General features: G+C 42.3%; 1 protein-coding gene across 2 annotated transcripts in view; it reads left to right on the forward strand.

The window, feature by feature from the left end:
• ACVR1 (activin A receptor type 1) overlaps positions 1-25,554 on the forward strand; it is a 127,831-nt gene that overhangs the window by 27,806 nt on the left and 74,471 nt on the right. The window contains exon 2 of one of the 2 annotated variants that reach the window (XM_045066929.1): positions 22,949-23,245. The gene's annotated coding sequence lies outside the window, so the exon portion shown is untranslated. The remainder of the gene's footprint in view (positions 1-22,948; positions 23,246-25,554) is intronic. The other variant, XM_045066930.1, reaches the window with a different exon arrangement.

Raw genomic sequence — 25,554 nt, forward strand, 5'->3', positions numbered from 1 at the left:
CCTTCTCCTCTTCCTATGGGACTCTGTGCCTCTCCTAAGGACACGAAGCACTGGACTTAGGACCCACTGGAGTAATCCTGGACAGTCCCCTCTCAGGATGCTTAGTTCAGTTATATCTGCTAAGACCCTTTTTCCAAATGAAGTCACATTCACAAGTTCTGGGAATTAGGATGTGAACATATTTTTTGTTGGGGGGGGCACCATTCAACCCACTGCACATCTCAGCTCACCATCATGATTTATTTCTTTGACCTCTTGACCTTAATGGCATAACTATAGACTTGGAACTCCTCAGCTCTGTCCTGTTATTTTGTGCTTTCATGGATACTTCCGACCCTTGAAGGCAAGAAGGTTTCTTTTGCTATGCAACCCTTAGCTCCTGGCAGGGAACTCAAGAAAAGGTAAAGATTTTTACAGAAGGTGGCATAAAAATTGTGGCATGGTGACTGTCAGGGTGCTCTTTTGAAATATAGTAAGGGATCTTTCTTAGTGCAGGCTTTTTGTTTATGACTTTCTGGTCTTCTTTTGGGGGGGGAGCTTTTATTTCTCAGAAACCTTACCTTAAGGGAGTGGTTGGGAGGGGGTTGCTCTGGAACGAGCAGAGAAGCCTCCGCAGGGCAAGACAGATCTGGCAGGGACAATGGGTTTGGAGCTCTGCCAGGCAAAGCTTGGCAGATCCGCCACCATCTGGAATTTGTCTTACCTGGTCTCTTGGAGGTCTTTGGCGTCACTAGAAGCCTTTCCAGTGGATTCTCCAGAGTTAGAAGGCAGTTGTCATCGGCACCCACACTCAATCTCCCCCAGCACAGTGGCGCTACCTGCCCAGGGCGGCCCCTAGATGTACTTTCCCTGTACAGCCGGTTTCACTGAGTCGTCCGGCCTCTGGGCTTACTCTTCTTGGCCTGCCCTGCAAGCACGGCTGCCTCCCCAACTGTTTTCTTTTCTTCATTTGGCTTAATTTCAAGGTTAACTGATAATACCTTTTCTTCTTTGGTCTCAGTCTTACTTTGAATGGATGCTGGCAGTCTAACCCTGTTAAAGTTTAAGTGGAACCTTGGTGGGTTTTTTTGTACTACACATGGGAGGGTGACTGAGTTTTCAGCCTTTTTGGTATTTTTAAGGTTATGATATCTTTATCTGGAGTTTTATTATATCCATGAATCCTCATATTACTGGTTGAGTCTGTGACATGTAACCATTTAGCTTAACAGTGACAGCAGTCTGTGGCAAGGTTGCTCCAAAAGGTATGTGCTAATCCTCTCCCGTGATGCAGAGACTTCTTTTGAGGAAATATTTAATTAATTTATTTATTTGAGGGAGAGAGAGAAGAGAGACAGAGACAGAGAGTGCACACATGTGTGGACGTGGGGGGTGGGGACAGAGGGCCAGCCAGCATTGAGCATGGAGCCCGGCCAGGGTTCCATCTCCTAACCTGAGCTGAAATCAAGAATCGGCTGCCTAACCAACCGACTGAGCCACTTAGGCGCCCCCCCCATGATGCAGAGACTTTAACAGAATGGGTAAGAATGGCTGATGGTTTCAGACAAGTGTGGGTTTGAATTTCATTCTGCCCCTTTGCAGCTTTGTGACATTAGATTAGGTAAGTTACTTAGTCTCTTTGAGCTTCAGTTTTGTCATCTGTAAAATGGAGATCATAATTCCTATTGCATCATTATCCATGTTGGAGGGATCAAGTGTGATAATGTATATGTAAATCTCATAGCCCTATCTGGTATCTGAGAAGTGTTCCGAAAGTTGTGGCTGCTATTCTTACCCAGTTTGCAGGGGAAACTGGGATCCTAGTGATATTAAGTCACCCACGGTAAGAGTCTATCTTGCTGGATTTAGGAAGCAGACCGGTGTATGTTGGGTCAAGCTGTGTTGAATATGTCCATCCTTATAATCTGGCTATACGGTTCTTTATTTGGTTTGTAGAGAGAGAGAAAAATGGCAGGAATAAAAACACACTGTTACTGAGTGGAGGCATGAATTGTGCTAGCTTTGTAAAGCTGTACTTCTCATTAGTTCAAGGCCAATGGGAGGGTAGGCTGTGGGTATGGTTCAGTGAGTGTTAAACTCATATTTTTAGAAGTAATTTTATGACTCTTAAAGCCTAAGAGCTTTATTCTGTATTACCTGGCTTATTATATAATAGAGATGTGATTAAATACATTGTTATTTGTACTAGGGAATCTTCGATTCATACGCTGCCTCACTGGTTTTCAGGTTGAGAAAAGAAACCACTGTAGATGAGTCTTCGAACAGACCCTTGCCCAGAGGCAACATTTTGGATTAAAATGATTTTCCTTAAGTCCCTCTGTGTATCAGATCATTTCAGGGGAAAAAAGAAGGAAATGGCACAAAGTGGCAGAAATTGAGTCAATTGGGCATCATCTGTGCTGAACTTTGGTTTCGTGCCTGGATATGGAAGACTTTTTCCAGAGTTAACTGGTTCGTGAGTTGAAGAATTAGAGCATGCGTTCTTATAATGAAGGAGATCTCTCAGATTTAGGTCCTTAGAGCAGAAGGCATGGGTAGATGCATGAAAGAACTTCCATGTGGGGTTTTCTGCCTGAATGTAACCTGCACGAGGGTAAGAACTTGGTCACATTTGCTTGTACACCTCCAGAGTTTAAAATGGTGCCTGGCTCCTCGTCGGTGCTCAGGACTGATTGGTCAAAGCGTATGAATGACCACAGGAAGGAAAGGCAGTGACCTTGGTAGGGTTCACAGTACCCTCTGTACTCTCTGCTGTTTTTTTTTTTTTTTTTCTGGACTGGGCTTTCCTAAGGGTCAGGAAGTTGTTTGGAAGAGAGATCCATCCATGCTGGGGGCATGGTACTCTGTTGTGCCAGGTGCTGGAGAGGAAATGGTATAAAAGATCTTATCTAGGGTCTTCCTCTGTGTTTGGGGTCATTGTGGCTTCTGTGTTTCCGAAGTGGGTGTGACACAAGGTATTTCCCTAGAATGACCCTCCTAAAGTACCAAAGAGAACTCTGCTTTAGGTTTAAGGTGGATCTTCAACCACGGAGCTGAAATCCACCTTGAGATTTTTTTTTTAATTGTCCTTGAGAGGCAGCTAAACAAGTGTGTCATTTATTTACGTGATTTCCCTGTCTAAGCAGTTTTTGTGGGCTTCCTGTACTGCTTTCTGCTCCCTGCGGATGAGGAGTCAGGGCACCCTGCTCCCTCATTTCTTCCCGTAAAAGAACGACTCTCTGGGCCTGGGATCCAAACCTAATAGTGATCGTCATGATGCAGAGGCATTGAGAGTGGGTTGATCTCGTTCCCTTCCTCCCTCTCTCCCTTCTTTCGAAATGTGGACCCTGTGTCCTCCAGTGTTTCTTAAGCATCAAACTGCGATTTTATTCCTATGAGTTTCAACTTTGAAGTCTCCTCATTTTGGTCTTTGGGGCTCAGAGGCCAGGTGCGGATGAGAGGAGGGTGGGAAAGGAGGCTTGCCTGGGGATTGAGTAAGCCGATGCGCACACTTCCCGGTTTTTGCCATCCCCGGTTGTGCTGAATTTCTTGGGGAGGAAGAGACCTGCAGTTCTGTTACCAGCCAGGGAGCAGGCATTGTGGTGGTTATTGGGCTGGTGGCCAGAAGGATATTTATAGTTGTAGCGTGTGGCTGTGAGCCCACCATGGTTCTGGATATGCCTCCTGCCTTAAAGTTCCCGGTGTTCTTGAACTGAGCCCTGCCCTTGTTGGCCAGACAGTAGTTAATGATAAAGAGGGCGGCTGCAGGATGTGGGGCGCGTGATGGCCTTGGCGGCTTGCAGACTGCAGGTGCTTGTGCTTTGGCCGACCCGAACCCCTAACAGAAGAGCAGGTGTCCCCCTCCCTCCCCTGGTCAGGGTTATGATGATTTCCTGGCCTTCCTCTCCGTTGGCTTCATTGACACATTGCTGATGGACCACTTGCTAACCAGAGTCCACTTTCTCTGTGCTGCACGGGCTGGGTTGTGTTAAGATCTATGACTCCAAAAGAAAATGCAGGTCATGAATTTTTGGCTTCTTCCTCTCTGGTTGGAGATTCAGACACATTGCAGAAGGGGCAAAATCTGGTGATGCTTTGTGTATTTTAACTCCTGTTAGGGTATGAGAACTAGAAGAGACAAGTGAAAGAGTGAAGTTCTCACAGGAAACAACCAAAAATACAAAACCTTTTTCTTACTTACATGGTAAGGTATAACATATGTGTTTGTGTTAACCGGTGGGTGTTCTTAGGATGGAATATGATGGCTCATCTGTTAATTTGCATTTGCAAGTGACAGAAAACCCAGACTGGCCTCAGTAAGATGAGAATCTGATGGTTACTATACTGGGGAGTCTAGAGTAGGGCAGGTTTTAGATCTGGGTTGACCCAGGACTCAAGGGGATGTCTCTGGGACCCTGTTGTTTTCCCTCAATTCATCTTTCTTTGCCACTTCAATCTCAGTCGCGTTCTTCCTTCGTGATAGTAAAATGGCTATGGCATATTCTCCCAGATTTGAGTAAAATGAGAAGATCAAACTTTCTTTTCTCCAATTCCAGTAAAATCCCAAGAGTCACTCTGATTGGACCAGCCAAGGTCACATCCCACCCCACAGTGGAATGTTGTGTGTTGATTGGACTAGTCCCTCTTCCCCTAACATTCACTCTGGAAAGGAAGGGGCATAGCCCCAACACAAGTCAGGGGTTGTTGCTGGGAATGGGGGTGGCGTTGGAGAGGCTAACAGTTCCTACAGAATAATTCTTTAAATCACGTATCAGGAGCCTTAATCAACCATCAAGGAGTAGTGTTTTGGGACCTCCTGGATTGTTGCTTGGTGGTTACCACCTTGGTTTTCAGGAAGCAGTAAGTTCGTGGTGTGTTTTCAGGTAAGTCTGGTGTCCCTTGGAAGCAGAGGGCCAGTGATTTTGCTAATGCCCCAGGGATGCACATTGCAGGGTCTCAAATTACACGGTAGGTCTTAATGGATGCCATGCAAGGTAGCTCTGTGGTGTGACAGTAGCTCAATTAGCTTGCACCGTATGCCATTACATCAAAGATTGTAGCTGGACAGCCATTCTTGACATATGTTTTGTTTGTCCCTGAAAGCACGTGTTCTGTTCTCTCTGGCCATTCAGATTCATTTCAAGTGACTGTCTCGTCAGCCAGGGGCTGGGGAGAGGGGAGGAAAGGCTGCATTTTGGCAGCACTTCAAGCCTGGAGCAGTATCCTGCAGCCAGCACCATAAGCTGGGTAATTTGTCCACGGAGGCCTATGCATTATAGAAATGAAAATTCCTTCTCTGACAGCATTCATTGCTTAGCACGCAGCAATTTGGCTGTCAGAAACAGCTGGCCCTGCGGGGTGGGACAATGGAAAGGCGAGAGCAGAGAGAGGCCAGTGCTTACTCAAGTCTCCCACTGGGGGAGGATCAGGTTACTGAGACCGTCATTAACAACGGACTGCCAGCGGCTGGAAGGTAGAGCTTCCGGGGGGCAGGAGCCCGCGGTTCGGACAGTTAGTGATTTCCCCCGATTTTTGCTGAAGGGAACGAAAAGATAAATTAAAAAGAAACTATTAACCATTGCTGACTCCCGATTTTGGCTTTTCTGAAATGTTCGGTTCTGATTGTGTCAGAACAGATTGTGTCGCTTTGGTGAGCTTTTCTGGGGAAGTAAATCCCATCTAACCCAAGTGCCTAAGTATGGCTGTTATTGGTGCTTTCTAGAAAACTCGGAAAGGACAGGGGTGCAGAGCATAAGGGATTGCTTGACAACTGCATATGTGAGGTCTGTAACTTTTAGTTTCTACTGGTAGAGAAGGAATTTGATGAAAAGACCGGCAGTGAGGACCCTGTGAGGCAGGTTCAAGCATGAAGTAGAAAGTGGGTGTACATCCCCCACTACATTACCCCCCCACCCCCACCCCGTGCATGTGTTGGAGACAGAGACGACGGGACAGAGGAACTGTGTGGCTTGAACCTGCTCTGCCGTGGGAATCAGCAGTGTGGCTGGCTCTGTGCATTTTCCTGTATTGATTCCATGACTCACGGAGTGATCTAAGCAAAAAGCATATTTAAACTACAGAGGAGACAGCTGTCTGTTAGAGGAGGACATATTTTCTGGGTTTATTGGCGCTATTTTTTTTTTCCTATTAGTTTGTACACTGGAGATATATTGCTTGTTAGGTGTTGTAATGGGTCTTTATTTTTTTCCTTTTTGGAAAAAAAATACATTCTTCTAAAAAATCATCTTGTAAATAGTATTCTTGACTCTGATTTTACAATGGAACTTGCCACCTAAGAAAGCAGTAGTGGATTTCCACCCCCCCTTTTTTTTTTTAATAAGAAAAGCTACATATCAAAATGGTATTATTTTCATATAGCAAAGGTCCAGAGGAGGTTTAAAGCAATACAGTAGGAAATAGCTTGCCTTTTTGAAGCCAGCATTTTAGAGCTATTGAGTGGCTCTAGATCAGTTTGGCTGTCGGAATTTGGTTGTTGTTCAGTGTGGATGGAACTGTCTCCCCCCCCCCACCCCCCTACCTCTAAATCTGTTTCCCTTTTATATGATAGAGGCTGAAGTTCCCAGATGTTGTTTGGATTAAAGATGTGTGTGGGGAGGGGGGAGGAAAAAAGCTTTCTTAATGATAATAACAGAGTCAGACTGGCTGGTTCTGTACTGACAGGAAAATGGAGAGATAAAAACTCCATTAATGGTGTGTGCACTGCCTAAGTAGCCAGTGAAACAATGCTGTCCTCACTGGAAGCCGGTCCCAGACTGGCAGTGCTTCGTGCCAACTGCAGGAGACAACAGCTGCAAAGAGGGGCAGAAGTATTCCGTCAAGAGTCTGTGTTACATGACTGGCTTCAGGGGCGGTTCTTTTGTTCTCCTCCTCCTCCTCCTCCTACCTCCTCCTCCTCCTGCCCCCACTTTTGCCCATTTTCCTTGATGAGCCCTTCTTAATGCTCGCTATTGCAGAAATTGAACCACATCTGATTAAAACTTAATGGTTACTCACAGAATGAAGTTGGCTGGTAGTTTCCAAGCCTGTTTGTCTGGGTTAGTTTGAGTTTTTGACAAGAGAAATTTTAATTTATATAAAGTGTATCCAAGGGTTACGAGCCTTAAAGTTTGATAGTTCTGCTGAGAAGCCAGGAGAGTAGTCACTTGTCACTGAGGTAATGCTGTAGTTTCCCCCCAAACAGCTTTGCATGTCCATGCTTAAAATTAGTGGCAAAAAAATTACCCCCCCCAACATATCTCATTTTGGAGAGCAGCAGAGGCTTGGTTTAGTCGCATTCATTCTCTGAGTAAAGCCTCTCCCGCGTCCCTGGGCCAGCCAGGCAGGTGACGCTGCAGGAGACCTCACTTTAGGAACTTACTAGCTCAAGGCTCGAGGTCCCGTAAGCCCAGACGGTCGCCAGAGAAGGGAAGGAAAGACATGCTATTTGAGTGGTGTAGAAAAGTAGTTCTAGAAATTCAAAAGAGAGGTGATCCGATGACCTAGTACAGTCTCGGTTTCCTGTGGCTTTATATTCCAAGTTACTTTGACTTTTTGATTTCTGGTGTGTGACGCAGAGGCAATAGATACTCGAGTGTAGGGAGTTCTCTATCGAGACCCGCCAGACGCGCCAGAATGCTGGTGATGGTGATGCGGGGGCTGGGGGGACCCGGAAGGCTCTGTGGCAGAGGAGAGACAGTCACACTCCCTTGAGTGCTGCCCTGTGTCAGGCACTATGCCAGGGCTGGGAGAGGCAGATCTGATTTTAGGAGTAACCTGTGGTTCCCGTTTGGAAACTCCATGTGGATTATAGGTCTCAAGGATCCTGGCTGCAGATGTCTCCCTCCCCAGCCACTTCCAGGCCACACCAAGGGGCCGGTGGTCATGCTATCTCAAGCATGGTCTTTTCTCTGTTATGACTCAAGATGGCAAAGGAAGGTTCGTGGGCAAACTGTTTTATATAAAACCTTTATGATAGGCATTTTTTAAAAAAGTATGTGACCCTTCCTAGTACAATTTTTATTTAGATGGCAAACTGGAGATACTCTTTGGAGGAAATAGGATTCCTCAGTGATTGATATGAGGTAAAGAATGGCCTTGAACGTGGCATGTTTACACTATCATGCCACCTTGTCTTTTTCTAAATGTCAGACCAGCACTGTGTTAATTTTACGTCTTTAAAGGACTTGGGTGAGTTCCAGATGTAACTCTTTAGTTTTCATTTTTAGAATTTATAGCATAAATGGCTCTGTCGTGTTTTTGATAGGTATTCCTAGATGCATCCTTACTGACAAAGAATAGCGCCGTATATTAAATTAGAGGTGTCGTTGGCTGGTTGGTTGGTGGTGACTTGCATTCAGTTTTCTGCTCCTAGATAACCCTTGAAGGATGGAATCAGCAAAGTTGGTATCAGTGTGAAGTTTTCCCTTGAGTCTGTCAATAAACCCTGCTGGTTAAGGGATCCCTGCACATTGGCTTTTAGTTCTGCCATGGGACAGAGCTAGACGTCAGTCTGTTGTGAGTATCACAAGTCATTTATTATTTATTATTGAGGTACAGAAGTTTTGACATACTTTAGAGCTGATTCAGCACCACACTCCCCTATGCCTTCTGTGATGTCTTCCAGAGTGAGCAAAGAATGGAATTCAAAGACAAGCCAAAGTAACTAGTTTTCAGTTGTCTAAAGGAAAGAACTATTAAGAAAAGGAAGGAAATGAGTCCCACACCAGTTAAGATGATGGTTTTAATAGAACACCAGCGCCAGCAGTAATGGCTTACCCTTCCATGGTGCATCTATGTCAGGTTCGTGTTCTGAGTGCTTTACGTATATTCAGTCTTAACCCTTATAATAACTCTGTGAGGCAGGCGCAACTTTTCTTTTCTTTTCTTTTCTTTTCTTTTTTTTTAAAATCTTAATTCTGCAGCTCAGGGAAGTGAGGCCCATTAAGTTATGCCTCCAAGGCTGGAAAGATAGTGAATTTGCTGGGCCTGGGTTCTAACTTAGGCTGTCTGGACTCGGTTCTGAGTTTTAGCTACATTTACGGGAGGAAGAAAATAGGGTGGGGATAGGGTGTGTCATGCTGGTAGTTTCCTAGGAGACATAATTAGGGCCTGCATTAGAGGTTGTAGTTGCATTTTTAATATATATGGATTAAATATATAGTCATACAATATGTATCCATAAATCATTCTGTATTTGAGAAATGACGGACGTGGGTGTGAAATATTTGGTTTTCTTACCATGCTTGATGTTTGATGTACAAAATAACCATATAGTTGGGAACCATTCTCCCTTGAGAGAGAGCATATTCATATAAGAAGTTTTGAAAGCCTTTCCCACACTTGGCATATTACTTCTGAGGAATATTCATATTTATTTGCCTTTTTTTCCCTTAATTACCTTACATATTGGATCTTGTCTTTGCCAAAGGCATTAGGAATTGAGTATAACCCTAAAGGAGAAATGAAAGCATTGTGCGTGTGTGTGTGTGTGTGTGTGTGTGTGTGTATGTGTGCGCATGTGTGTGCTAGGAAAGGTCATACAAGATTATATTTAAAATAGCTTTTAAACATGTATTTGACCTACTCTTCATATGTCCAAAGTCAAGTAAGACGGAAGGACACCTCGTGGTTGTATTAAATCAGTCTAAATTTGGTTGTAAGTTCTGGAGACTCAGTGGAATATATGCTAGAGTGTGTTGTCTTAAAATAAACCGGACTGCACCACAATGCTAGTAGAAACAACAAAAATGCGGCTCACGAAACAACTAACAGTTTGTTAAAAAAAAAAAAAAAATTTACCTAAGAGTTCCCCTACCTCAAGACCTAATGCGTTCAAAATTAGAGCTAGCCAAAGCTAGCCTTTTCCTTCCTGCCAATTTTAGAAAATTAGCCATCCTGAAACTTAGAGAACATGATCATTTCCCTCTGGGATCTAAAAAAGTAAGAAAGCAAAATCAGGGAAACAAATATTTATAAAATGGACGAGGGTTTAGTGGCCTGAAACTCAGCAGGATTTTTCTCAGAATTGTTGACAGTGCGAATGGTCAACAGAGGCAGTGGCTCATGTTTTATTTCTTTTTAATCCTGTATTGTGCTTTCGGGGTCCTTATGTCTCATTGAAAGAATCCCAGCTTGGTGATATTCAGCTCACTCTCCTGTTCCACCAGAGAGCCATCCTCGGGTGCTTTCATGTGCAGAGGAGGAAGGCTCCTTTGTTAACCTGTTGGTCTCTCAAGGATCTTTGACTGTGGGAATTGAGTTGGCTCTAGTGTAGCTTCTACCTAGGGGAGGGCAGAGCTGACAACTCGCTAGTCTTTTTAGCTCTTCTTGAATTGTTTTTCCAGGGTAGAAACCTGAATGGCATGATGTTGATAAGTTTTTAAGTGTGTGTGTGTGTGTGTGTGTGTGTGTATAGATATACACATACATAAATATACACATATACAGTACATAATATTGAAGGGGTCAGTTACTTGATCAACTAGAACACATTTTTTTTAAAGTGAGAATGGTGTTCTTAAAACCACTATGAAGAATTATTCTAGCCCAGCTGGGAATTTGGGTTATTGATGGTAAATACAGATTGTTCGGATTCATTGTCAGGTAGGTTGTTTCTTAAGAGTTGCAATATCACAAATAATCGAAAAGCTGATGTTTCAACTTGTGCTGATGTAAATTAAATCACAGGTGTGGAATCTTGAGGCTTGCGATGAAAAGTCTGCTAACACAATCAACTTCAGGCATGTTTTATTATATAGAATTAATCCATAAAAAATGAATCCTGGTGCAAAACTATGTGTTCTAATTAATAGCAGTCCAAGTCGAGAGGCTGTAATTCCATTAGTGGACTGAATGCTTAATGACTCTTGAGGTGATTAAAAGTATAGAAAATGTCTCTGTTTTGTGGTTACTCATATAAAATGACTTGGGGAAAGAATCCAGAAATTTAGGGGTCATAGATAATGTAGTTTGCTAATTGTACAGGCTTCTGGGAGCAGGCCTACTCACATCACTCTGACCTCAAAGCATTGTGGAACCCAAAAGAGGGTTCCAGAGAGGTTTGCCCTGATTCTAGGTGTGCTGGCCTCGGTCCCTAATCCTCACTTGCCCCATCCTCCTGCTTCCGCATCTTCCTTTTGGTTTTCTCCCACCAGCTGGCATGTCCCATCTGAGAGGCCCTTCCATTTAAATTTTTTGCTGTTTACCATCAGTCTGAGCAGACTCGTTCTGCTCATCTGAGAGGTAGGTGGGGACGGGGGCTCAGATGGTAGCATGCTCGATTCCAGAGCCTAGGAAATGACAGACCTAGGTTCAGTTCCCAGACTGAACGGTGTGATTCCAAAGCTTCAGCTCTTTCAGTAAGAATGAGGTGGGAGACCCAGTATGTCTGTGTAATTACCAGCAGAGCATACACTCAGGGTCTGAAGCTGTACAGGAAAAGGCCGAAGAGCTTTCAGACTGATTTTTCTTTTCAAGACTATTTTCTCGAGTTAGTTCATACACTGTAACATGCCCCCTTTCGTGGTGTGCAGTTCAGTGGCTTTGAGTAAAGCCACAGCATTGTGCAGCTGTCACTTATCCAACGTTAGGCCACTTCATCACCCCAAAAAGAAACCATCAGCATGTAAGACTAATGTTAGAGCTAAGAGCATTAAAGTAGAAGCTGAGGGTCGGCCTCTCATTCATCCCATGCACTGGGTGAGGATAGAAGCCGAGCTCCTGGACCAGTTCCCCAAGTCGGGCATCAGTTTTTGTTGACTGCGTCACAGAAGCCTTCAGAACAGTAAATTCTAAACCCATTTTTTTTAAACCATGCCCAATTTTTATAAATTATCCCACATTCTTCTGCCCATTTGCAATAAGAAAATGACAGGGTATAAGTGTTTTTGCAGGGGCATCTGAGTAGTTCAGTTGGTTAAGCATCTGCCTTCGTGCTGGGTCATGACCCAGCCCTGGGATCGAGCCCTGAGCCCAGCGTGGGGCTCCCTGCTTAGGAAGAGTCTGCTTCTCTGTCTGCCTCGGACCCTCCCCCACACTCCTGCTCTTCCTCGAGCACGTGCACTCCCTTTCTCTGAAATGAATAAATAAATAAAAAAAACCCTTGAAAAATGTTATTTCCAAACACATACTTATTTATGTCTTTGGTTTTTCTAAAATATATCTGTCGCCCCCATTCTTTTGATTGGAGAATCATCTGCATCTCCAGACTCTAGGTCAACTTCATTGCAGGTTTGCTTGAACATACTCAGTGAATCCATACAGTCATGATTTAAAATGACTCATGCATTAAGCAATTTCATGTGTAAACTTAAAGTGATCCCAGCCAGTGAGTACTACTTATAGGCACGTTTATTCCGTGGATCTTCCTTCTCCTTTCCTTAATATTCAGCTTTGGCTCTTTCCTCCTTTCTGTTACCTTCTTTATGTTTATTAAATTAAGCTCAGTTACATTTTGTAACAATTGATGTAATACGTTCTTTTCTTCCTGCTATGTGGTATAAAAAGGTTGGGGCTGGGAAAATGGGTGGCGGGGCGGGGAATAACTGTTAAGAAGATAGCATGGTCATGGTGAGAAGGACTCATCCTTTGCCCACTCTGGCCTCAGCACCTTGACTGAAGACATCTGGAAGGAGGCCAGGGAGTGAGAGCCTAGCCTTGAGAACTGTACGGGGGCCTGGCTCTAAGGGGACTGTCTTGGGAATAATTTTCTGGGAAAAAAAAAAAAGAACGTTTTTCTTATAAGATGAGGCATCTTCCTTCTTACATTTTACTGACAGCATCTTAGTTTCCAGTAATATTACAGTGTTAGCGTGGTATTCAACTGCTGTTCTCAAGTTACTTTTCTATATATATAATTTAGAAAAAGATTATGTTCTAAAGTATTAGAGTAGGGAGTACTTCCCTGTATATATATGCAAGTCAGTAGGAAACTATGGTTTAGTGTATACATTTAGTTTACACATTGTCTTTTTGTGTGAAATAAGAGACACTTTAGTTCTCTCTTAGTTTCTATAATTTAGAATTTGGGGATTTTTTTCTTCTTTCTTTTTTTTTTTTTGCCTTGAATTAAAAACCATGACAACACTAAAAGTGGATGCTGGTAGGCCTACCTCTGTTTTTTTCCCCCATTAGCATAATTATTTCTCAATTTTTATTGTTCATATTTCCTTTGGAGAATCCCACTTATGTTTTGAATCCATTATCAGGGCTCACCCATTCATCTATCAAGATTTATTAAGGACCTATTATTTATAAGAGTGTCCCTGATGTTTCAGAGATGAAAAAATAACTCCCTTATCTTCAAGGAATCACAGACTCACTAGGCAGTGAAGTTTAAAAAAAAAAAAAGTACCTTTTAGGTGCCATGGTCATTAAGTTTGGGAACAACAGATGAGGTTCGTGTACCCCAGACAGGGTGCAGGCATGGGGGTAGGGAAGGCCTCTATGAGGGAGTGATTTGTGAGCTGACCTTGAAGTGTAGGGACTTGACAGAGGGAAAAAGACATCTTGGGGGGACAAGGGTAAAGGCAGGAGGTGAATAAGATTGTGGTGTCTTCAGGGTGCTGTACAGTGCAGTTAGGGTCAGAGCACCTGTAGGGTGATAACTGGATGGGGTTGGAGAGATCTCAGGCCTGGTCATGGAGATCAGGAATCTGCTCATGCTGAGGGGAGCTATTGATGGTTAAGCAGAGGAGAGGCTCAGTAGGTGTTGACTGCACTGTTGGCAGGTACCTGGAGGAGCTCACCAAGGAGTCAGTTGGAAATATTGCAGATGGGAGACCCTACGAGCTGAAACAAAGGCAGTGATGGGGTTTGTAAGGTGAACCCCTTGGTTTCCAACTTTGTCATCAAGGTTCACTGGTGGTTCCATTACATGAGATTGGACATAAAGGAAGACTGGCAGATTTGGGGTGGTGACTGAGGTGGACATGCTGACTTTAGTTTAGTTTTTTTTTTTTTTTTAAGATTTTATTTATTTATTTGACAGACAGATATCACAAGTAGGCAGAGAGACAGGCAGAGAGAGAGAGAGGAGGAAGCAGGCTCCCTGCTGAGCAGAGAACCTGATGTGGGGCTCGATCCCAGGGCCCTGGGATCATGACCTGAGCTGAAGGCAGCGGCTTAACCCACTGAGCCACCCAGGCGCCCTATGACTTTAGTTTTGTTAATCTAGATTTTTTGTCTTGGGAACTGGGCATTTTCTCATGCCCCTTGAGAGACTGTTCTTGAATGACCTCCTCCCCTCTCCCCAACACTGTTCTACTTCTTTTTGTGCTGTTTCTTACTCAATTATCCTTTAGTTGGCAAACAGATTATTGGTAAACAAATTAAATTAAAAGCAGACCTCTATGAGTTAGGAACTCGATGGCTGAATTAAATGAAAAGTGTTATTTTAACCTTTTTTAAAAAATGAGTAGGTTGTATGCCATCTTGGTACAGGAGTAGACTGGAAAACCATTTTTAATTAAAGACATACCCTTTCTTGTTGGCATAATTCTTGAGGAATCCTTCTAGTGATTGTAAAAGAAATATCTAAACAGAATTTTTGAGCTGGAGGGAAACTTAGCAACTTGGGCCGCCACTCTAAATTTATAATTAGGAAAAATGGATGCCAGAGAAGATAAGAGACTTCCCCATGTCACACAACTGGTGGTGTAGGGACACGTCTAGCTCCTCATGTTGGTGTTTTCTCCACCAAACTTTGATGACTCCCTACAGTCCTCCCATCAACATGATGGAGCAAAGTTGGAAGAACTGTAATGTTCAAGGCTGCTCAATCTCTGGTAGACCCAGTCACCCGGATTCTTGACTTTAATCTTAAATTAATCTCACTGTTGTTCATCAGTCAGCAAGTATTTGTTGATTAGTAAGGAAGGGATGCTGCCCCAATTATTATAAAACTTAAAGATGAGTAAGAGCCTGTTTTTCTCTTTAAGAAGTTGCAGGTTACTTTTTCAGATAACTCATTGCAGGACTGGCAACTACTTATAAAATGCATGGCTCGTCTGACATAATTACGGATATGTAATATATACACATGCACACAAGACAGTAACAATAAGAAAAGAAAGCCATAAAAATATTGTCCCCTTTTATTTTAATTTTTTTTTTTTTAAACTTTACTGGGTTTTTTTTTTTGTTTGTTTGTTTGTTACCTTGTTCTCTCCTCATGGGGGGGCAAGCAGTTTCCCCGCCTAGACTTGGAAATGTCTATGTGCCTGTGGGCAAATAATACATTAGGCCAAACAATTAGAAAAAGAATGTTGATTGCCTTTTATTCAGTTTATTCTCAGTGAACCTTAATTAGGGAGAGGGATCTGGTGAAAATTTTTTTTAGGTTGGTAGATGACATAAATATTTTCAAGAAGAGATTGGAAGAATGGTTTTTAAAAGCTTTAGTTCTCTTTTTTCCTGTTTTGCAGGAGTCCTATCAGTGTTTCCGGAAATTTCTATAGATACAATTTTGAAAAACTTAACCTCATTTTGGAGATGTTTTGTTAGTAAATGTATTAAGAAAACTTACTACCATTCTAAAGTGAGAACTGCTTTTATGAAATAGAATTTTTTCTACAGTTTTAAAATATGTTCCTTTATGTTAGCCTGTTCCACTCAAGTAAGAGTTTTTAGTACATTTTGCACTGTTTTGAAATTTAAGTCTAGGGTAGAGGCTTAGCCATTTAATGATAGAGAAGCTTTAGGTTAACAAGTTTATGACATTGAAATTATTAATGCTTTGGATGTTTCTATAATTTTAAGCTTCATTCATTCCACAAATATTTAAGTAGATCTGGTGTGATGCTAGACTAGGTTATGGAGGTTACAGCAGGATATTGGATACACAGAGCCCCTACTTCCAAGAAGCTTCCCTGTTGAAGCTTTGCTAATGTCTATCTAGTGAGGATATAAACACAGGAACTCTAGAGTAAAGCTTAGGAGAAACAAAACGCCAGACACCCCATCAGAAAACCAGAAAGTCTGGTTCTGGCCCACGTGGGAGGCATCCCTGCGAACTCTTGTAAAAATGCTTTGAGATCATCAGCTGATGAAAGCCTCCATAGTTTTGTGTGTGAGGGTAATCATCAAGGATTGCCACATTACTCTGAGACAACAGAGGAAACACGGTAAATGGGGATTGCGGCGGTGCTGCCGAAATTGGATTTACGTTCGTGAAAGCTGACCCAACAGAGAAGAGCAATCTAATTAGGGAAGTCTACTTCTGTTTTGAGAGTATGGGTTGGGAGGAGGGAAGAAATGACATGTTCCTCCATTCTTACCTCTACCTGTAATTCATCCCTCGGGACACAAGGTGTTCTGATTTCTCACTTAGAACCTTTCTGGGAGAGAGAGCTGGGATGGAGCTAGTTGGGTTTGGGCTAGTGGGGTGTCTTGAAACTCAGATCGCATCTAGGAACTGACATGACGCCATGAATCAACCACAGACCCATTAGCTTGGGGGAGGGCTAAGAGGACTTGAAAAAATTAACACCTACAGTATGAAGGGAAGACAGAAAAATAACAGGGAAAATGCAGTGGATCCACTGGATTTCTTTTCCCTTTCCTTCCTCCCTTCCTTCCTTCTTTTCTTTTTCTTTCTTTTTTTTAACGTAGGCTCCGTTCCCAGCATGGGGCTCGATTTTGTGACTGTGAGATCAAGAACTAAGCCAAGATCAAGAGTTGGGCATTTAACTGACTGAGCCAGCCAGACAACCCCAGACCCACTGGATTTCTTTACGAGCTGCCAGCTGTGCTGCAAGGCCTACTGAAGGCTTGCTGGGCAATTGGTAACATCAGCAGAGCAGAAATGCTATTTCTTTCCCCAACTGGTTAATAAGACACCGTGGGGCTTCACTTAGGGACAGAAATAACAAAAAGAAAGGACAGGACAGGAACGGAAAAGGAAAGAGAGAAGGAGCAAGTTACGTGGGCTACCTAGGAGTGAGGTGTGTGTGTCTGTCTGTCTTTTGTTGAATCTGCTCTTCCCTGAAGTCACACCTCCTCTCTAGTGAGGAGTTGACTAAGGGGTATTCTATTTTAGTCTGCAGCCTTCCCATCTGGTGTCTGGATTTCTTCTGAGCTGCCACCAGTTGGGGAATGAGGTTGGGGTATTAGTCTTTCATGCTGTCTCCTTTCAGGCTTCCCTACAGAGCCCTTTATAATCTATATTTAAAAATTGCTTATTTTTATGAGGCAAAATGGTCAAATGACAGCATTTTCAAATGATTCAACGTAATGTCAACCCTTGTGATTCTCTCTCTTTGTCACTCTCTCTTCTCTTCTTCTTATACCTGCTTCTTAAATTCTGTGTTTACAATAATAGCTACCATTCATTAGAACCCCCTGTAGGCCGTGGATGTCACATGTGGCAACTCTGTGAGGAAGTCATGATGCCCATTTTGCCTGGAGAGACTGAGGCCCAGACAGTTGGCCCAAGATTACATGATTGGCAGGGCTGGGATTCAGCCTGGGACTCTCTGATTCAAGCCTGGGATCCGTTTGGTGCTGCTATATCCCAATGCCTTTGTTCCCTCGTGTTTCACCCTTGGTTCTTATGCTTTGTACTTCTGGCACAAATAAATGCATCTTTGGTTGCACAGATGGGTAAATGGGATTTTGGTGGACCCCCGCCCAGCCACTTTAGATGAGGGTGTTTGAGATTATGAACTGTAAGCAGGTTATCTTCAGAATAGTTTGGTGCTTAATGACACTTACTCCTGTCATAATTCACAGTGAATATCTTTCATCTCAGCCAAATTATAACTGAAATTCTAGAAGGAGAAAGATGCTGTGATATTTGGGCCTTAAAGCTATCACTGGGGCCACAGCATGAGGAAATTTCATCTTCTTTTTATCTCCACTTAGGTTGCTCTTCTCTCTAGGCGTTGGGACAGAACTTAGTCTTTTCCTTAAAACATCCTGAACTTTGTTTTTCCTCCTTCTGCCTCCTGCGCTCAACTCTTTTTCTTCTGTCCCTTACCAGTGTAGGGGGTTCGATCTCCACTTAGTCTCCGTACACCTGAAGAGAATCGTTATTTCCATGGCAGAGTTCCTTCCCAGAATTTCTTGGGAAGTTTTTGTCCTTCCAGATGGCCCAAAACAGTCAGCTAAGAAATCAGGTAGATGGGAAGAAGTGTGGCAATTCTCCTGCGAGAATTAAACAATGAACATAGAGGCAGTGGTAGATCGAAGGAATCCGCTGATGTCAAGTTGAACGCGAGCCTGCGGAGGGAAGCATAAGATTGACGTTTCCCAGAGCCAGGACAGGGCCGGAGCCCAGAGGAGAGAATCGGTCGTGATTGCGTGTAGCTGTTGCTAGGTTATAAATATGTGTTTGTGGCCCTGTCTGCTGCTACTGGTGAGTCATCCTTGCAAATAAAATAAGTTTATATACATAGCATATTGTATACAAATCCTGTGCATGGTATTCCAAAAAATACGTTTCTGAAGCAGAAGTCTTTAAAATGGCCATTTCAACATGTGATGCTGTGCAATGCTGTTAACCTTCCGCATAGATTCAAACTGCAGGTCATTGCGGGGGTCAAGCAACTTTTTCTCTGAAGGGCCAGATAGCAAATATTTTAGGCTTTGCAAAGCATATGGACTCTGTCAGAACTATCAGCTCTGCTGTTTGAGCATGAAAGCAGCCATGACTATACGTCAAATGAACAAGTGGGGCTGTGTTCCAATAAAACATTTATTTACCAAAACAGACTGCGGGCTGGATTTGGCCAGCTCTTGGAATACTACCCAATAATGTTCACTGGCATTTCTAGCATCTGAGTATTTGTTACAGGCTAGAGTTTTTTGTAAATACCATTATTTCTTACTTAGGTGACATTTTAAAAAAGATCTGTAATAGTGGCTGAAGAATATTTGGAAGTATTTTAAGAAGAACTATAATTGGGAGAGTATTTCTGGAGAAATTCCTGGAAATGCACATTTCTCATCCCTAAATCCCAAAGATGAAGATCTATGGAGAATTTGGAAACCCCCGGAGAAGGGGATCTGCTGTATCTCCACGTTCCTCCCTACTTCCCGATTCAGTCGCCAGTTTATCTTTTTCTCAGCTTCGTGCGGCTTTCCCTGTTCTTTCTGCTCTGCAGCGTCCCCTGAGTTTATCAGTTGTCTCGGGCATGTGGCCTAGTTTTGTTCCACTGGGAGACTGGGGATCTTGGGAACGGCTGATATCCCCATTGCCTTTCTCCAGAATTACTAAGCGATCATACCCGTCTTTCTTATATATTCAAGTGTCTGGAATAGGTAATTCTTCAATGATACCCGACATTTATATGCTTGGTGGTAGCAATGTTATTTTAGAGCCAGAACGAGAGGACATTTGTCGAGTGATTTGTAGATGATTGGTGTTATTGTTTGGGGTTGGTGTGCTTCTTTGCCTACCACAGTGCTTTCATACTTCTACTATTCTAAGGAGTAGAAAACAGGAGAGGGGACTAAGAGTATTTACTATGAACATTAAGTGCAGTTCTTACAAACTGTCAAGATGCAATTTTACTTATTGGCAATTAAGAACATAGATTTTGGAGTCAGCAAAACTTGAATTGATTCTTGGGTTTTTTCCACTTGTTACAAAAATGTGATGGGGCGCCTGCGTGGCTCTGTCTGTTAAGGGTCTGCCTTCGGCTCAGGTCATGGTCTCAGGGTCATGGGATCGAGCCCTGCATCACAGGGGGCTCCCTGCTCAACAGGGAATCTGCTCCTCTCCCTCTGCCCCTCCCTGTGCTTGTGTTCTCTCTCAAATGAGTAAATAAATAAATAAATACATACATACATACATAAAATCTTTTTAAAAAAACTGTGATCCTGGGCAGTTTTACTTAACCTCTCTAACATTGTTTTATCTTTCAAATGGGAAAACTAATGCCTTCATCTCAATTTTTGTGCTCTTAGGATTAAATCAGATGATGCAAGTGTGTGGTTAGCAAAATTCTGGAACTAAGGGCTCACTAAATGATAGCTGGCATTATTAGTAACTGTTAAAGATGGAAGGCATTTACTTTGTTTCATGGGAAGAAAAACAAACTGCCAGAGGTTCAGTGATTTGGGAGAAGATCACATTAAGTAGGTTGGAAAACTGGGTTTGGCTCTTTCCTAAGTCCATGTTCTTGCAACCATATGCTGCTTCTTAAAGTAATTGCAGTTAAGAGTAATTTGACAGCAAGATCCACCACGGTTTATTTGGGTTATGCAGCTGGTTGGATAAACAGGGAAGGTATGGGATGATGACTTTTAATTTTTTTTCTTAAAAATTGAAGTATAATTGGTAAATAACAATATCTGTTTCAGGTATGCAACGCAATGATTTGATATTTGTGTATGTTGTAAAATGATCGCTATAATAAGTGTAATTAACATCCATCGCCACACAAGGAGTGCTGTCTTGAAATCTGCAGTATTTGGAAGCTACAATTTCTAGAGGCCAAGGATGCAGTTATAATTAAATAGCTGAGAAAACCTGCCCTGAATTTTTTTTCTTCCTGTTGCTTAGCTGCTTTGTTGACTGCCAAGAACTTGTTTGATTTTAAGTACCTTTTATGCTTTCCTGTTACTCAGGTCCCATCATAATACAGTAACTTTTAAGAAACTATGCATGTTCTTTTAAATTGCATTAAAGAAAAACAACTGCTATGTTAAACCCACAGTTGGAATAAGAGCTCTTCTTTTTTTCTCTTTTCCCCCTTTCCTTCTCCTTACTCTCCACCACTGGAGAGGAATGTGCCTCTAACCTTTATAAAGGGTCAGATTTTCGCACAATGTGATTAGCTGCCAATAGTTAAACCTCAGTGAACCAAACAAAGGAGTTGGCTGTGGTTTTAGAAAAAACTCGGCTCAGTGGAAGTTCTGTGACAAGTTGCTGGAGTTTGCTACATCGATACTTATTTTATAGCACTGATTTTAATTGGTGCACATCTCTTTTGGTTTGGTTTGTTTTTGTTTTTATTAACCATTCTTGGGGTTTTGAACATAACTGCTTCCCACTGCCTTTCAGGATCTGCCAAGCTTGCTTCTTGGCATGAAGTGTATTTGTGTGGAGATGGGTCCTGTGTAGAACATTTAAGAGTTAAATACCTGGAATTTGCTCCAGATTCTTTGGCTCCCTTTTTACCAACCTGTTCCTCCTTACAATACACCACAGTTTTGACTTCAATCCACAGGTTATTTGAGAACCTGATGCATTCTAAAACAAATATTAAATTATGTTTAATTTGAAGACTCTAGTTTTATCTAGCAACTCTTGAGCACCACCTATCTATTAGGTATTGGGAAAGAAAGAATATAGTAGAAGGATAATATATGATTCTTTCCTAATTTTAAATTGGTTTTGAGACAAACCTAGTTCAAGGCAGAGGATTAAGTGCCAAGTTGAGTCATAAAGAATCTAAATGCCAGAGGAGTCAGAATGGAAAGACCTGGAAAATATAAGAATCATTAAAGAAGGCTGAACAGAGGCGGGAGCGCACGGTCTTAAAGAATTCCATGCAGCTAAGGTAATAGGTAGGGCTGGAAGTTGGAAAGGAAATAGAAGCACCTTTGTAATTAAAAAGTTAAACTTTGACAGTTTCTCTGATGATTCTTTTTTTGAAAGAATCAAAGAAATATGCACCAGTGTTTCCTTATTTTCTTACTCTCTAAACCCTTCCCCCCGCCACCAGACAGTACCTATAACTTGGTAAACCCTCGGCAGGGCAGCTTAGCAATGGCCCCCTACATAGATTTGGCACAGGGGAAAGCAACCTCAGTGTCAGTCCGCCAAATTTTTCTGGCCCCCGCCTCTCAGAAAATACCAGGATTTTAGCAGTTTGTTCTGAAAGTGGAGGTTGTGTCTTCTGCTTAGTTAATGTGTTTGTTTTTAAGGATGTCCACTCCAGAAATGGATTTTTACTCTAACTTTCCTAAATGATAGCTGTAGATATGAAATTTCTGGTTGACCTTTCTATTTTGGGGGGATAATTATTGTTGTCTTATTTTTCGTGTGCCTTTTACATGTCTAGACTATCTTTTCAAATTGATTATGAGCCTTACTTTAAACTGAAGCAAGGAAAGGTTTGATATTACTTATAAAACATTTCCCTTTAATTTCAGGGTTGTGATTTTCCTTTCAAATAATTATTGAGGAATGTTGTATTTTGGGTTTGTTTTCCATTTAAATTTATTTACATGAACGTTTTCTTGGCAAAATATTCCTCGAGGTTAAAAAAAAAAGTGCTGTTTTTTGAAAGGAGTAAATTCTTCAGTGTTTTGTGTGACTTATTTGAATGGAAAAGTTTGGTTCTAATAAAAATTTCCTCTTCCTTTGGCAAATGTTGATGTTTTTAAAGTCTTCCTAAAGGAAAGGGGAGCTTGGGTGGCTTTTTGTTTTTCAGTTATCTAGAGCCCCTTCCCTTCCGTTTGGTGCTCCCTCCGCACCATTGTTTTCTGAGCCTTTGAACTAGTTCTATCTACAGCTGAGAATGGTGGTTAAAAGTGGACCTAAACCAGATCCTTTTTGGGTGGGACACACAAGAAACCGGTTCCTTTGGTACAATGGGGTGTCTCTAGGAGGACTGGGGGGGTCTGGAGAGAGACTTATCGTTCTATACTTGTGTACCGTTCAAATGTCTTTTGTTTTTAACCAAGTATGTATAATTAATATATGCGAAGCCATTGCTTTTCGTTTGTTTTTGTAATTGGCTGGAGTCCATGGTATATGGCTTTAAAGGAACTCGATTTTGAAATTTACCAACTGCAGATCTTACTGCGTTTTGTGTCATTTAGAAAATATTTAAAGACTAGCGCAGATCGGTGACCTCGACATACTGCATGTCGTTGTTTCCTTATTTGCTTCAGTTGTAAATTGCCCTTCGTTTCGCAGTCCCGTGGAAAGGCTTGTCAAGTGTGCGCTTCCTTCAGCCAGCACATTCACAACTGCTGAATTTTCTTCTGCTCAGCTTGTTTTCCTTCTTCCCCTCTGCAGCCCTGAGCCGCTTGGGATCCTCACATCACCAGAGCAGAACGGCTGGAGAACTTCTCATGACTCCAGGAGCGCGTGCCCCGGCCTTAGTCTCCGGTGAACGGTGAACGAGTGAGCCTAGCTCGGAGCCAGAGCGCACCGCCTGCGGGACTGTGGGAGGACATGACCAGGCGCGGGCTCTAAGGTAGCTGAGACAGCTTCCCCAGGAGCTCTCCGAGCGGCGTTGCCAGAGCCAGCCCTAGAGCCATTTCAACAAATCACCTCTTTTAATGCTCTTTGGCAGAGATCAAATCTAACACGGTAAATTCTTAGCCACAGTGATGATTTTGTTGGTTTAAATGAATCCGGTATTAAAAGGGTAGGACTCTAGCCTAACTCTTCTAGTTCTTGCATGGCCTGGAAGGGGGGCTTCTCTCTTTCTCTTTTTCTCTCTCTCTTTTTTTTCCTTTTCGGGTAGAGCTGCTTAGGTATTCTTTACCACTGGCCACTTTATTAAAAAAACTATCAATAAATATAAAATACTTCTGCCATTCTTTTCCCCTCAGAGGGCCACTTTCCTCCCTCCCCCCCCCCCCGCCCTTCAAAGATTTTATTTATTTATTTGAGAGAGATAGAGAGCAGGAGCAGGGGAATGGGCAGAGGCAGAGGGAGAAACAGAAACCCTGATGAGCAGAGAGCCCATGGGGCTCAGTCCCAGGACCCCAAGATCACCATCCTAGGCAAAACTGCCACTGAAATGAATGAACCACCCAGGCGCCCCTTGATTATTTAATTTCAAATAGTACAAAATAGTATAAAGAACAGACATATACATAGGTAAAATTTCCTCCCTGCCATCCTCTTTTACCCGTAGCCACTAATTTGGAACACATACTTTCCACACACAAATCTTACCGAATTACATATAAAATCTGCATATTAATTATGTTTCAGAATTGACGAACATGTCCCCACATTTTGTTTTACAATTTGCTTTTTCCTTCCAGTCCATAAGCTATGGACATTTTCCCTTTTAAGCAGAATCTCAGTCTAAATGACTGCTTAGTGTTCCTTATAAGGCTGTAACATAATAACCAGTCCTCAAGTGAGGGGTTAGCCTGTAATTTAAAGGGGGATGCGGGGGGTGGGGGGCGGGGAGACCTTTCACATGAGGGACAAAACAAAAGCCACGGCTGTTGACATTGGACTTTTTAGTCTTTAATGATGTGAGTTTTTGTTTCCCAAGGCACATGATGCACAGCTTTGGGCTGTTGCTGAAGTGTCCGTTATGTCCGATTTTCATCTTCTGGATGCCTGGAAGGAACTTTGGCACTAGGCTGTGTTAATATATTTGTATAGTTGTTGGTTCTGGCTACTATCCTTGGAGCATTTTGAGAGATTTTCATGCCCATTTAAGGTGGTGTGAGGTTGAATTAGTTTTAAGAGGAAATAATAAATAACAGGGATGGAATTAAGAGGCTGACTTTATTTCGCATATGCATTTATGTGACGGAGGAAGAGATGGTGGTGTTTGTTAATTGCTAACCCTGTGATTCTTAATTATGAAACAGGGTTAAGATGGTTCAGCTCAGTAGTTCCCTAGTGTGTTTGACAGTGAGAATTGCCAGAGAAGTTTTCAGATATCTGGAATTGGGGATGAATATTTTATTTTTGTTTCTTTATAAAACACTTGTTTTTAGGAAAGTGATATAATCACTGTTTATAAGATTAAAAAGGTACGAAAGAGTGAAGAAATACAAGTTTCACTCCTCCCATCTCCCAGCCGTCCAGTTGTTCTTCCTAGAGTCAGTCATTGTTACCAGTTCTTTGTGTATTCTTTTGGAGATTTAAAGGCATATATAATATACCGGCACATAACCTTTAGATTATTGCAGGGTTTTATTTGTGTGTGTTTAAAGATTTTATTTACTTATTTGACAGAGAGAGAGAGTGCAAGAGAATACAACCAAGGGAAGGGTTAGAGGGAGAAAGAGACTCCCTGCTGAGCAGAGAGCCTGTGAGGGGCTCGGCTCCATCCAAGGACCTGGGATCATGACCTAAGCTGAAGGCAGATGCTTAATGAACTTAGCCACTTAGGCGCGCGCGCGCGCGTGTGTGTGTGTGTGTGTGTGTTTAAACCCCTATGGTAACAATATACACTGTTCTGTGCCTTTTTTTATTGCGATAATATTTCTTGGAAGATCTTCTATATTAATACTGCATTCTTTTTTAATGGATGCCTAGTATTCCACTGTGGACATATGCTATAATTTATTTAACCAGTGCTATGTCGATGGCACCTGGATGACTTCTAGTCTGTTGTTTATTATTATGAACAGGGCTCTAGGGAATATAACCTTGTACAGATAGCATTTTAACGTGTTTATGAGTATATCCATAGGATCCATTTCTAGTAGTAGAATTGCTGTGTCAAAAGTTACAAACATTTTAAATTTGGTAGAAATTTATTGCCAGGTTACTCTGTTCATCGAGCTTGCAAAGTTTTATATTTCTTTTTTTCTTATATATTTTTTCTTACATTTCTTTTTTTCTTTTTTTTTTTTTAAGATTTTATTTATTTATTTGAGAGAGCGAGAGTGAGACAGAATGAGTGGGGGTGGTGAGGGAGA

The sequence above is a fragment of the Mustela putorius genome, unplaced genomic scaffold (genome assembly GCF_011764305.1).
Source record: "Mustela putorius furo isolate JIRA1106 unplaced genomic scaffold, ASM1176430v1.1 tig00003869_pilon_pilon_pilon, whole genome shotgun sequence".
In the NCBI taxonomy this organism is placed as follows: domain Eukaryota; kingdom Metazoa; phylum Chordata; class Mammalia; order Carnivora; family Mustelidae; genus Mustela; species Mustela putorius.